The 13,003-nt window shown below is 38.1% G+C and overlaps 1 pseudogene; it reads right to left on the bottom strand.

Annotated features, from left to right (window-relative positions):
* Positions 1-9,721: 9,721 nt before the first annotated feature.
* On the bottom strand, positions 9,722-9,853 carry LOC115031853 (annotated as a pseudogene).
* Positions 9,854-13,003: the final 3,150 nt, after the last annotated feature.

The following is a 13,003-nucleotide window of genomic DNA, read 5'->3' as shown; positions in this document are numbered from 1 at the left end:
CACTGCCACAGACATATGCATAGTATATTGTTATATGTTGTAAAGATGGCCATGACATCACTAGGTACTAGAAATTTTTAGGTGCATTATCACTTTATGAGTCTGCATTATAGACATGCTCTACCTACAAGTCAAATATTATACAATGAAAGAATACACACAGTCATCTAAAGCAATACCCTACCAGTTCTTTTAGGGGTCAACTCTCTATCTATCTAATATGTTTCTATAGAAGAGTTCAAACTGAACCAATTTCCTCAACCCTGCTTTGCCTATGATGTTGATAATTAAACTTCAGAAAAATGGGTTATAGTTCTCCAGGATCAAGTACTCTAAGATTAGCATTATAGATAGATAGATAGATAGATAGATAGATAGATAGATAGATAGATAGATAGATAGATGTAGATGTAGAGATAGATAGATAGATAGATAGATAGATAGATAGATAGATAGATAGATAGATAGATAGATATAGCAACTACTGAACCACCTCAGAAGACTGGGCCATCCAGAAAACTAAGTATTTAACATGTATGGTTGAAATTGTCTTGCATGAAGTACATATTAGCAATGATACAAATGATGCACAACATAGAAACAGGCCAACTTTAAGTCTACAAGTCTCTATACTTTTTCTATCATTATTAACCTCTAGTTAAGTGACCTCCTTAGAGAATTGCCATTTGTTCTACATGTTTGTGGAGTCAGCTTTCTTTGCTATAACATACTAATAAGTCAACGGTATTGCTTTATCTTAGTTGACAATCATTCCTAAACTGGGAATATATGGCTGCTATTCTAGCACTTAAAGGTTGATACTGGATGATCAGGGAAGTTTGACTTCTTTAGCTATAGAGTTCAAGGCCATTCTAAAACATGAGAAACTCTGGGATTGTTGAGAAAAGGGAGAGAGTGAGAGAGCAAGAGAGAGCAAGAGAGAGAGAGAGAGCAAAAAAGAGAGAAAAGATATTGGTAAATATAACCTACTCAGTCTGTGTAATACTGCTTATATGTATGTTTTTATTGCTTTCATGGCTGGCCATTTGGTGTTGGGTAACCAACCAGTATACTCTTTCCTGGGCAAGATTATCTCTTCCACTGTCATCATTCTTTGTAGTTATTTTCATATGGTTGAATCTTCCTAGATGTTATCTAGAATATGATAGTGTGTCGATGTGTCTGTTGTTGTTCTTGTTCAGGTCATGTTTAGGCACTCACACAGGTGTGGCTCTTGACATTCCTAAGAGACACCATCATAGAGAAAACACTCCATTTTTCTCCCCTCTTCTTTCTGCTTTAACCTACTTTATTGACATCTTTCAAAACAATCAACTTTCTTTTTATTATTTGACATAGGACTCTTGTTATTTCACTTTATTTTTTTGATTTTCCACATCTTTTTAGCTTATGCGTGGGTCTCATCATACAAAAATGCTGGTGCAAACAGATGCTAAGTTATAATTCTTTTATACTTGCATTAATAGTTGGAAATAGGTATAAAATTAAAATGTATTGATGTAAGTAGATGTTTGATATTGTTTTTTCACAGGAATATTTAGTACTATTAGGTACTGAAATTTCAATTAAACTTGTTACTGTAAGGTTTAATTTGAATCATGATACTATCTCAGGAGGTAAACAGGAAAGAAAATTAAAAGTAATCATATTTGGGACTCTAATGAGAAAACATCGAAGGAAGTTAAAGGGAAGCAAGGTCTAATCATAAATGTAGCCATATGACTTCAGATGGTTGTACTGCAGGCTCCCGGGTGGCACAGGTCCATGATTACAGAGCTTTCATCCATGAATTTAATCTGTGGCAAGCACCACCTCCGGGAATAGCTGCAAAGCCAAATAAGGAAATCAAGTTGTTGCTATTGCCTAGGCTTATGCAAAGTCTTTTCCTAGGCATCTGACTACTGGTCTAGACTGAATGTTTAATGATCTGAACCATACTTATGTCTGTTGAGGCCAAGTAGGACAATGGCTTCTATTTAATGATCTACTCATTTGAAAACGTAGGGTGCTCTAAATGTTCTGCCAAATTAATGTTTTCATAGGAATTTGGTTTTCATAGGAAGTTTGTGAAGGATGACTTATTAATTCCCCCATGAAGATAAAGGTCAAACAGTGAAAATGGAAGCCCTGACAACACTTATATTAAACAGTCCTATGTGGTCAAAAAACAAAATATTATCACAATGTCCCCCATATTACTCCTTTTTACATAAGCTCAACTCTTCAGTAACCATGTAATTGGAAACAGTTGGTATTTTCCTCTGTGTATGTCTCACAGTCTTGTATAGGAGATTAGCACTGGCCATGATAACTCTTACAGGGACACACCAGAACCCCTTCTTCAAACCTCCATGCACTGATCATACAATATTTTTTACAATGTAGTCTGTTTCTAGAACCAATTGAGTCAAAGTTTCTAGAGCAAAACAAATGGCTACTAACCTACCTAACTTACTGCCACCCAGAATTCTCCAGTGGCAAGATACTATATCAATTGGAACACTGGCAAACAAATAAATGAAAATCATACTCGCAATTAGCACAATATAATGTGATGGGGGAAAGTTTAATTAGATATGGAAACTGCAAGGACTAGGCATGGCAGGAACGTATTACCATCCATAGATCTCTGTGGTTGACAAAGAGTATTTCTTGTATAAAGTGGAGCAAAGATAGAAGAGAAAAAGAGAGTAGGCATAGGAGAAAAGTTATGGCTATAAAACCATAGTTCTGTGGCCATTCACTAACAGAGCTTATTGATTATTCAACATAGAGTAACAAACTTACAGTGTGTAAGTATATATATGTGTGTGTGTGTGTGTGTGTGTGTATGATATTTATTAGAATGCCTCACAAGTTGAGTTCCAGCTAACCCAACAATTGCTCATTGTATATGGAAAGTTCCAGAATCCTGTAGTTGCTCAGTACACAAGGGTGAATGTGTCAACTGGTCTTCAGTATATTCTAGAATCCCAAAATAGCCTTTAATGCCAATGAAAAAACAGACTTGCTAGCAAGGCAAAGGCAAGCAGGGAAGGAACAAAAACCCTCCTTTTTCCATGTTCTTATATAGGCATCCAGCAGAAAGTATGTTCCAGATTAAAGATGTGTGTCTTCCTACCTAAAAGTGCTGGATTAGAGGTATATCTAACCAATTCAAACTAGGCAAAAGTCATTCACAGATATGATCTTCATTGTTAAATTTTAGCTAATTCCAGATGTGATCAAGTTGACAACCTATAATAGACATTACATCTGAGACAATATGTAAAAAAATAAATGTTTTTTACATACTTGTATCATTTGTAACATACAATTTTTTATTTGTGTGTGTTTTTTAAAGGTGCCGTCTTATCTTCAGTGTGTACCTCAGAAAACAATCCAAAATCAGGTATCTTTAGTTGTGTGGACTCATTACTGAGTCCTCTATTCAATTCCGTTGATCTGTATGTCTGTTTCTGTGGTAATATGATACTGATTTCATCACTGTGACTTTTGATTGTTACTTGAAATCAGATATAGCAATGCCAAATAACTATTCTTTTTGTTTATGATTGTTTTGATTATCTGTGGTCTTCTGTGTTTCCATATAATTATTCTCTTTCAAATATTATTTTCCCTTTTAAATTTAAATTAATGTATGACATTCATTCCACCTTTTTTTTCCTTTCAGATACATTCTAAGGGATTTTTTCTATGCTTGTAAATGATGACTCTGAAATTTTGATTATGATTGTGTTGATTCTGCACATTGCTTTAAGTAAAATGGCCATTTTCACAATATATATCTATAGTCTTTCCTCAGGATTTTTGATGTTTTCATTTCTGAGGTCTTTTGTTTCCTGAGAGTTATTCTCAGGAAGGTTAATTGTACTTTTTAAATCACTGTAAATGTGATTGTTTCTTCTATCACAGAGAAGTTGAAATAATAGATGTGCTGCTTATCCACCTGCTCTTAGAAGAAATACTTCAAGTTTGTATCCATTTAGCATGATGTTGGCTCTACTTCTGTCATATAGAGACTGTTCTTATGATAGGATATGTATGCCTGGTTTTGTGTGTCAACTTGACACAAGCTGGAGTTACCACAAAGAAAGGAACCTCCCTTGAGGAACTGCCTCCATGAGATCCAACTTTAAGGCATTTTCTCAAATAGTGATCAAGGATGGAGAGCACAACCCATTGTGGGTGGTTTCATCCCTGGGCTGGCAGTCCTGGGTGCTATAAGAAAGCAAACTGAGCAAGCCAAGGGAAGCAAGCCAGTGGGCAGCACCCCTTTATGGCCTCTGAATCAGCTCCTGCCTCAAAGTTTCTGTCCTGTGTGAGTTCCCTTCCTGACTTCCTTTGGTGATGAACAGCAATGTGGAAGTATAAGCTGAATAAACCCTTCCCTCCCCAACTTGCTTCTTGGTCATGATGTGCAAGAATACCTGATTAACACAAGGTATTTTCCCTCCATCCCTAATCTTTCCATGACTTTTATAACAGAGGAATATTGGATTGAACTCAACTCTAAATGAATCAAGGACTTGAATATAAAATCCAATATTTTAAAACTGCTAGAGGTAAAAGGAGCAAGTCCAATTTAACATAGAGGCATAGGGGAATGATATATGGGAGGATTTGGAGGGACGAGAGGGGAGGCAAAAATGATGTAATTAAAATAAAATCTCAACAGTAAACAAGTGTTCTGTAATGAACCTTAATGTAATATTAATTAAGAATAAAATTCATTAAAAAAAGAATGAATGTTGCAAAGGATTTGGGACAAGCAAATGCTGGGAGAAATGTACAGTGGTATAGACACAAAGTCAATCATCACGTCGTATATAGACAATGACAAAAACAGACCTACTATTTGAACTAACTGTAGTACTCTTGTGTGTATTCCTGTCTTAGTTAAGGTTTTACTGCTGTGAACAGACACCATAACCAAGGCAACTCTATTATTAAGGATAACATTTCACTGGGGCTGGCTTACAGGTTCAGAGGTTCAATCCATTATCATCAAGGTGGGAGCTTGGCAGCATTCTGGCAGATGTCAGGCTGAAGGAGCTGAGAGTTCTACATCTTTTCCCAAAGTCAGACAGGAAAAGACAGACTTTCAGGCAGCTAAAATGAGCGTCTTAAAGTCCAAACCCACAGTGACACACCTACTCCAACAAAGCCACACCTCCTAATAGTGCCACTCACTGGGCCAATCATAATCAAACCATCACAATGCTCAAAGGTTTCTAAGACATATCACAAAGATACACATTAAAACACATTCATTTTTCATCTGTTCAAAAGAGCTTATATTTTAGTGTCATTGCTGTTGCTAAGTTTTTTGATAAACACTTTCAGGAAGGAGGGTTTTTATTTGGATTACAATTTCAGGTTATGGTTCATTATTGCAGTGAAGTCCCAGAGGGGGGAGCTTGAGGCTGTGATCAGATGACGCCTATAATATAGATCAGAGAGAAGCTAATGCATCCATTCTGCTTCCTGCTTCCTTACTAATTTTCTTCACTAATACACAGTTCATGGCCCAGCCTAGAAAATGGTGCTACTCACAGTAAGCTGGGTCTTCCTACATCAATTAACAATCAAATCCTTCCTCCACAGACATGCCCACAGGCCAGTCTGGTATAGCAAATTCTTCATTATTAATTAAGACTCTTTCCCAAGTGATTCTACTTTGTGCCAAGTTTATAGTTAAAATTAGTCAGCCGAGCTCAGATATGGAATTGATAAATGATTAATGAAAATGTGCTACATATACACAACGGAATTCTGTCTAAGTGTAAAGAAATATTAAGTTAGCAAACTTGCAGGTAAAGTGATGGACAAGAAATAAACTATGCTGAGTGAGGTAAGTTAGATCCAGAAAGATAAATACCACATGATTTCTCTCCTGTGTCCATCCTAGCTTCAAAGTTTTAGAGTTATATAAATACCTCGGAGTATATGTAAGAGATAATAAAGTAGAAAAGGGCTATTCAGGTGGGGGTTGATTTAGTGATAGATAGATAACAGAACATATGTATTATGAGAAAAGAGAAGTGGATACTAGGTATAGAAAATTTATGTAAAGTTGGGAATGATGATATGGGAAATAAAGAATGGAAGATATTCAAAACAAAAATGTCTTAATGCTGTCATAGTTTGAAGGAAAATGGCCAAAATAGGCTCAGAGGCTAGCACTATTAGGAGGTGTGTCCCTGTTGGAGTAGGTGTGGTCATGTTGGAGGAAGCCTGTGCCTGGGTGTTGGCTTTGAGGATTCAGATGCTCAGGCCAGGCCCAGTGTTTCTCTCTCTTCCTGCTGCCTGCTAATCCAGCTGTAGAACACTCAGCACCTCCTCTAGCACCATGTCTTCCCATGTACATCCATGCTTTCTGCCATGACAATAATGGACAAAACCTTAAAACCTGTAAACCAGGCCAAATTAAATAATTTTTATGAGTTGCTGTAATCATGGTGTCTTTGCCCAGCAATAGAAACCCTAATTAAGACAGGAGTCATACATAAACCTAACTTGTAGCTCAATTTTAAAAACTTATTAATTTAAAAATGAGAGAGAGAGAGAGTTTGAAGAGAGATACTTTGCTCCTTCTGGAAGCTACAAGTATTAAAGAAAAACTTCACTACCAGATGTGAAATACCTACTTGTGAGATTTTTAGACAGTGCAGAATCTTGTCATTCCTCTTGGTTGCCTATCAGAACTAATTGAGGAGATACTACTGCTAAAAACATCATACACTGTCGATTCTGTCTCCGACCAGCAGAAAAGAGCAATAACACAGCGTTCTTCTCAAAGCAGTTTATTCAGGAACCTTTCAATATGCATGCAGGAAAAAAAAAATCTCTCTGCAGGAATCTCTGTCTCCTGCCCCCAATCGCAATCTCTTATATAACCCCTCTACCATGCCCCATTGGCCCAGTCCACGTAACAGCAGTCCATTGGCCAGAATCATCACTCGTCATATGGTCCGATCTTGCATCATGGTGCACCTGCGCAGTTCTTACAATGGACGTGGCTTATTTTCAGGTGTATGAGGAAGTCAGGTGCAAGTCATAAGACTTGGCTGCAGTCCCGGACGCCATCTTGGGACTGCTGCCACATCTGCTCCTCACAATACACCTTGGTTGCAAGATATAGAGACATCAAGCTGTAGCTAAGCTGAATCTTTCCTCCCTCTGCCTAGTTTTCATAGTGCTGGAAAGCTCTACAAGCTACTGGAGGACAGAGGTATAAGTAATCTTACCCAGCTGTGAATTCTACCAGCACAGAATGAACTGGCCAGGCAAAAGCATCCACGGTTGCAATGCAACCAAGACTGATATGGGTGTATCCATTGTTCTTTCATACGTTTAGAGCCAGAAACAAGAAGGAATTCATGCATGGTACTCTTATCCTGATCATAAAACCCTTGGCTGAGGAGATCTTAAGCCCTAGTAGCAAATGTAGTAGTGCTGTTTAGATAGATGTCATGGTGCCAAGATGCTTTCTAAACATTTATGTATACTCAGAGACAGGTGTTACTCTCAGCTTTAATCAGTGCAGAGATGCAAGACAGCTCAAAGTCCTGAGAATAAATGAAGGTTGAGGGCTTAGTCCCAAACCAAACATTTAAAATACCCCATCTAAGAGTCATGGAACATCACTAACTAAGAAACTGAAGGCATGTAAAATCTAGAAGACACGCAGAAGGGCTGTAAAAAACTACCTTCTCTGATGGCACAGTGAATGCAGCTACAATCTCAATGTAATGACATTGGCAATAGGCCTGCAGAAATCTGTGCCTGTCAACAACCAATAATCAATTAAGAAGGGACTCGTGGGACCCCCTGTGCTAATGGGCTTGCTACAGATGATTCTGGTGGAGCAACGGTCATTACCTTCAGTTGTGTACTGTCATCTCCCTATGAGTATTCCAAACCTGTGGTCAACCAGAAAATCTTGATTAACCTCAGAGGTCTCTCCCTGGGAGTTCTGAGGGGTGGTATCTGTCTGGTTGATATTGTTCTTCCTATGGGGTTGAAAACCCCTTCAGCTCCTTCAGTCCTTTCTCTAACTCTTCCATTGGGGACCCAGTACTCAGTCCAATGGTTGGCTGCGAGCATCCACCTCTGTATTTGTCAGGCTCTTGCAGAGCCTCTCAGGAGTCAGCCATATCATGCTCCTGTCAGCATGCACTGCTTGGCATCCACAATTGTGTCTGTGTTTGGTGACTGCATATTGGATGGATCCCCAAGTTCTTGGTCCTGTGGAGGCTTGATGGCCCAGTATAGGGGAATTTGAGGGCAGGGAGGCAGGAGTGGGTGGGGGAATGGGAAATACCTCATAGAAGCAGGGGGAGGGGGAATGCGATAAGGGGTTTCATGGGGGGGGGCTGGGAAAGTGGATAACATTTGAAATGTAAATAAAGAACATCCAATTTAAAAAGCCTCGGGTGTCTCAAAACAACATAAGAAGCCACAAATATAGGGAAAGGACTGTGGGAAAGAGTAAGTGGATGTTTGGGAAGGGAAGGACATGAGGTCAGGTTAATTGTGAGTTGCTATAACCAGAGTACATTGTATACATGTATGAAATAAAGAATGAATTTTAGACAACAGTGAAGAAAGATGACAGAAATACCTTCAGTGTGCTTCCTCCAGGTTCCTAGCAATTGTTGCTGTCTTTGCTTGACTGAATTCAACCTGAATCCAGGGTATAAGAAAATTAAAATCAGGCAGACTACAGAAGACTACAACTTAACAACACAAAAGAAGCGAGAGCCTTGCAATGACAGTTCAGCATACATTCTTATCCATCACTGAATGGAAGTCTACACATTTGCTGCTCTCCTTCACAAATCTCAGTGAATGTTTTCCCAGAAATGGAAATAATCCTCACAGTCATATGAAAACACCACACACACACACACACACACACACACACACACACTTAGAAGCTACGGAGAAAGACAACATAAAATATCTCATTTTCTATTTCAAGCCTATAACAAAATTTTAGAAATAAGAACAATACAGCACATATAGAAATGTGAATCAAGAAATGGAATAGAGTCCAGAAAGAAGAGCCGCATGGGCAATAATACAGTCACAGTAACAATGCCAACAGTACACAGTGGGAAACAATCTAAGGAAGCATGAGTGCTTGCAAATTTCCATCTGCATGCACAATCTGAAAATAAAGCTTCATTGTATATCTCACACAAAACCCAAGCAAAGTGGATGTAAACTTTGAAAGGGTCAAGTAGGCTAAGCCTGAAAACATGAACCAAATCCCCAGGACCTTGTTAGTCAAAAGAGAAAACAGACTCCTGGATGATGTCTTCTTCCACTCTCTCAAGTTCCTTTCTGTTTTCTTTTCCTGTTTTCAATTTATTTACATATTTGATGTATGAAGTTTCTGTCTGCATGTTTGCCTGCATGCCAGAAGATAGCATCAGATCCCATTATACATGGTTGTGAGTTACCATGTGGTTGCTGGAAATTAAACTCAGGACCTCTGAGAGAGCAGCCAGTACTATCAGGCACTAAGCCATCCCTCCAGCCCCCCCCCCCAACATTATTTTCTAATCTACCCATAATTATGGCTTTACTGGCTGGTTTTGTGTGTCAACTTGACACAAGCTGGAGTTATCACAGAGAAGGAGCCTCCCTTGAGGAAATGCCTCCATGAGTTCTAACTGTAAGGCATTTTCTCAATTGGTGATCAAGGTTTCAGAAAACCCATTGTGGGCAGTGCTATCCCTAGGCTGGTAGTCTTGGGTTCTATAAGAAAGCAAGCTGATAAGAACAGATACTACACTTGATCTTAGCCAAAAGGCAGAGGGGTTTGCAGCCCCATAGAAGGAACAACAATATGAACTACCAGTACCCCCAGATCTCCCTGGGACTAAACCACCAATCAAAGAAAACACATGGTAAGGCTCATGGCTATAGCTGCATATGTAGCAGAGAGACCTGGCTTCCTTTGCTGATGAACAGCAATGTGAAAGTATAAGTGGAAGAAACCCTTTCCTCCCCAACTTGCTTATTTGTCATGATGTTTGTACAGGAATAGAAACCCCTGACTAAGACAATGACTTATTTATCCTTTTCAGTAAACAAAAAAAGTAAATAAAAGACACACGCACAGAGACATCCTTTTATTGAAAAGAGGGTTTTTTTCATACAACATATCCTGATTACAGTCCCCCCCCCTGCCACATTCTACATCTCCCAGTACCTCTCCATCTCCCCTCCCATCCAGAGATAAAAACAAAACATTACAAAATAAAATATAATAATATAACTAAAAACATCACATCACAGTTGGATAAGGCAAACCAAGAGAAGAAAAAGAGCCCCATGAGAAAGCATAAGAATTAGATTCACTTGTTCACACAGCCAGGAATTCCAATCAAAATTCCAAACTGAAAGCTATAATATACATGCAGAGGACCAGCTGCAGACCTGGGTAGGCACTGTACATGCCGTTTTAGTCTCTGTGAGTTTATTTAAGCTTTCCTTGGTTGATTTGAGGAGCCTGATTCTCCTAGTGTCCTCGATATTCCCTGGCTCCTACACTCTCCACTTTCTCATCTGTGTGGTTCCCTGAGCTCTGAGGGGAGGGATTTGATGGAGACATCCCATTTAGAGCTGTGTGTTCCAAGATTTCTCTCTGTGTGTAACATCTAGCTTTAGTTCCCTATATTTATTCCAATCTGGTAAAGGAGATAACTTCTTTGATGATAGCTGAATAAGGAACTGATCTCTATGTGTAGCAGAATATCTTTAGGAGTCATTTTATTAATACTCTTTTTTTTTCCTTAAAGACCAGTAGTATTTTATTTTGTCCTAGGTCTTTGGGCTATTTAGTCTCTGGATTGTAGTCATCCAATCAATGCTGGTTATGGGATCCATCTTGTGGAGTAAGCCTTAAGTCAAATCAGATATTGTTTGGTTACTCCCACAAGCTTTGGGTCACAATTGCCCTACCATATTTTGCATGGAAGACAACATTGTAGATAAAATATTTTGTAGTTGGGTTCATGTCTATATTCCCTTTTGATGCTGAGTACCATCTCATACCAAATACACTAGGAGGTAAGGTGTTAAATAGGCATCAGCTCAAACTCTCCATGTTCAATGAGCTGTGAAAGTGCCATCTTTAGCAATGGGTCCTTGCTATCAGTTTGTGGAATTCAGTGTATTGAAAGACAATACATTAAAACAAAACAAAATTGGAAAAAAAAAAACATACACCTGAATCTGAAAGACTCGTGGAATAAAACTGAGGTGAAAAGACAACAATTTCTTCAAATGACACTTAAATAAATAGAAAGATAAATAACCAAATACATAAATATGATAAGTAGGACTATATCAGACTCAGAAGCTTCCAGGAGTCAAAGAAAATCTGATTAAAACATAACTTCCAAGCTGAGGTAAGGTATTTGCAAATCATTTGTCTGATTAGGAGTTAAAATGAGCATGCCATTGAATTGCTTCTGCAATTCAGTAGAAAGAGAACAACAATCATGTATCCCAGCTCAAAGCAGAGGTAGGAATCTGAATACTGTAAAGTAAATTTAAAAAATAGATGATTAATAGACCAAGTATTTAAACAAATGTTTGATGTCACCTGTCCCAACACAAATCAAAATTAAAATTACAGCACTGAATCACAGTTGAATGACTAATATTAAAATAACAATGATTAATAACCATTAGCAATAATTTGAATAAATAAAAAGTCACAAACTACTACAGTATAAAATGCTTCAGCAACTATGAAAGGAGGAGTTTAGTTTTCTTGGAAAATTAAAAAAAAAAAATCTCTACATAGAACCAGCAATTCTAAATCTGGGTGTGCACCAAGAGGAGTGGAAATCAGTATCTCAAGAGTTAGCTCACTCCTGTGTTCATCTTTTCTCTACTCATGACAAATAAATGATAGATATACATATCTGTTGATCTATAGAACAAGAGAAATGTGATATATGTGTACAATATAATATTACTCAGTTTGAGAGGAGAAATATCTTGGCATTTGTTACAAGAAGAGTAGCTAGGCAGGGCATTATATAAAGTATAATAAACCATTCACACAAAAGAAATGCTGTTTTATTATGCTTGGTGTGCTATCTAAAATACTGAAACTCAAGGAGACAAAACCTAGAATTGTACCCACCAAAAGCTAAGGAAGAGGAAGTTGGCCGTGGGTGTTTCATTTGCATAAGCCTTGAGTTATAGAAATGGATTAGCAGGACCAGTTAGGACAGATATATAATCCTAGCCGCCTGGAAGCCTGGAATCAGGAGGAGTGTGGCTGATGGACCAGTTTGGGACTCATGGAGAAATATCTGCTGTGCACATTGCAAAGCACACTTCCTATATGGAATAATACCATATTGTTATCTTGTTAAGAAGAAAGAACTGGTGGTAGTCTTTTTACAACAAACTACAAAGGAATACTTTTACTCAAGATGCTAAATATGCTAATTATCTTAAGGTTCTTGAAATAGTACACAGGTATGTGGAAATATGCAAATTCAGAAAATTGAGTATGTTAAAAATGTGCAGTTTACATCACTCGTAACAATAAAACTTCCCATACAATGAATTGATTTTAATGACTACACAATTAACACAAAAAGAGAGTGCAAGCTATGTTGGATTGTAAATCTCTAATCCTAGCACTGAGGTATAGAGGCCAGAGAGGGTCATGATTCTAAAGACAACCTGGAGAAAAAGCCACACATACAATATGTTCAATGATAATCTTCCCCAAATTGAGACCATTAGAAAGATGAATTTTGGCAATTTCTGACAAGATTGGAATAATTCCTTTAAGCTACTGGTTTGGCAACCTGGCAATTTTGTCTTGCTTTGTATTGTGTCCCTGAGGGGGACAGCTATGCCGGCCATCACAGAGTGGCTTAGACCTCAGAGAACTGCAACTGCACAGTTGGCCCAGTTGCTGTGTAAGAATCGCCAAATG

Source organism: Mus caroli, chromosome 8, assembly GCF_900094665.2.
Source record: "Mus caroli chromosome 8, CAROLI_EIJ_v1.1, whole genome shotgun sequence".
Lineage (NCBI taxonomy): Eukaryota > Metazoa > Chordata > Mammalia > Rodentia > Muridae > Mus > Mus caroli.
The sequence above is the reverse complement of the archived record's forward strand: the minus strand, read 5'-3'. Positions and strand labels throughout refer to the sequence as shown.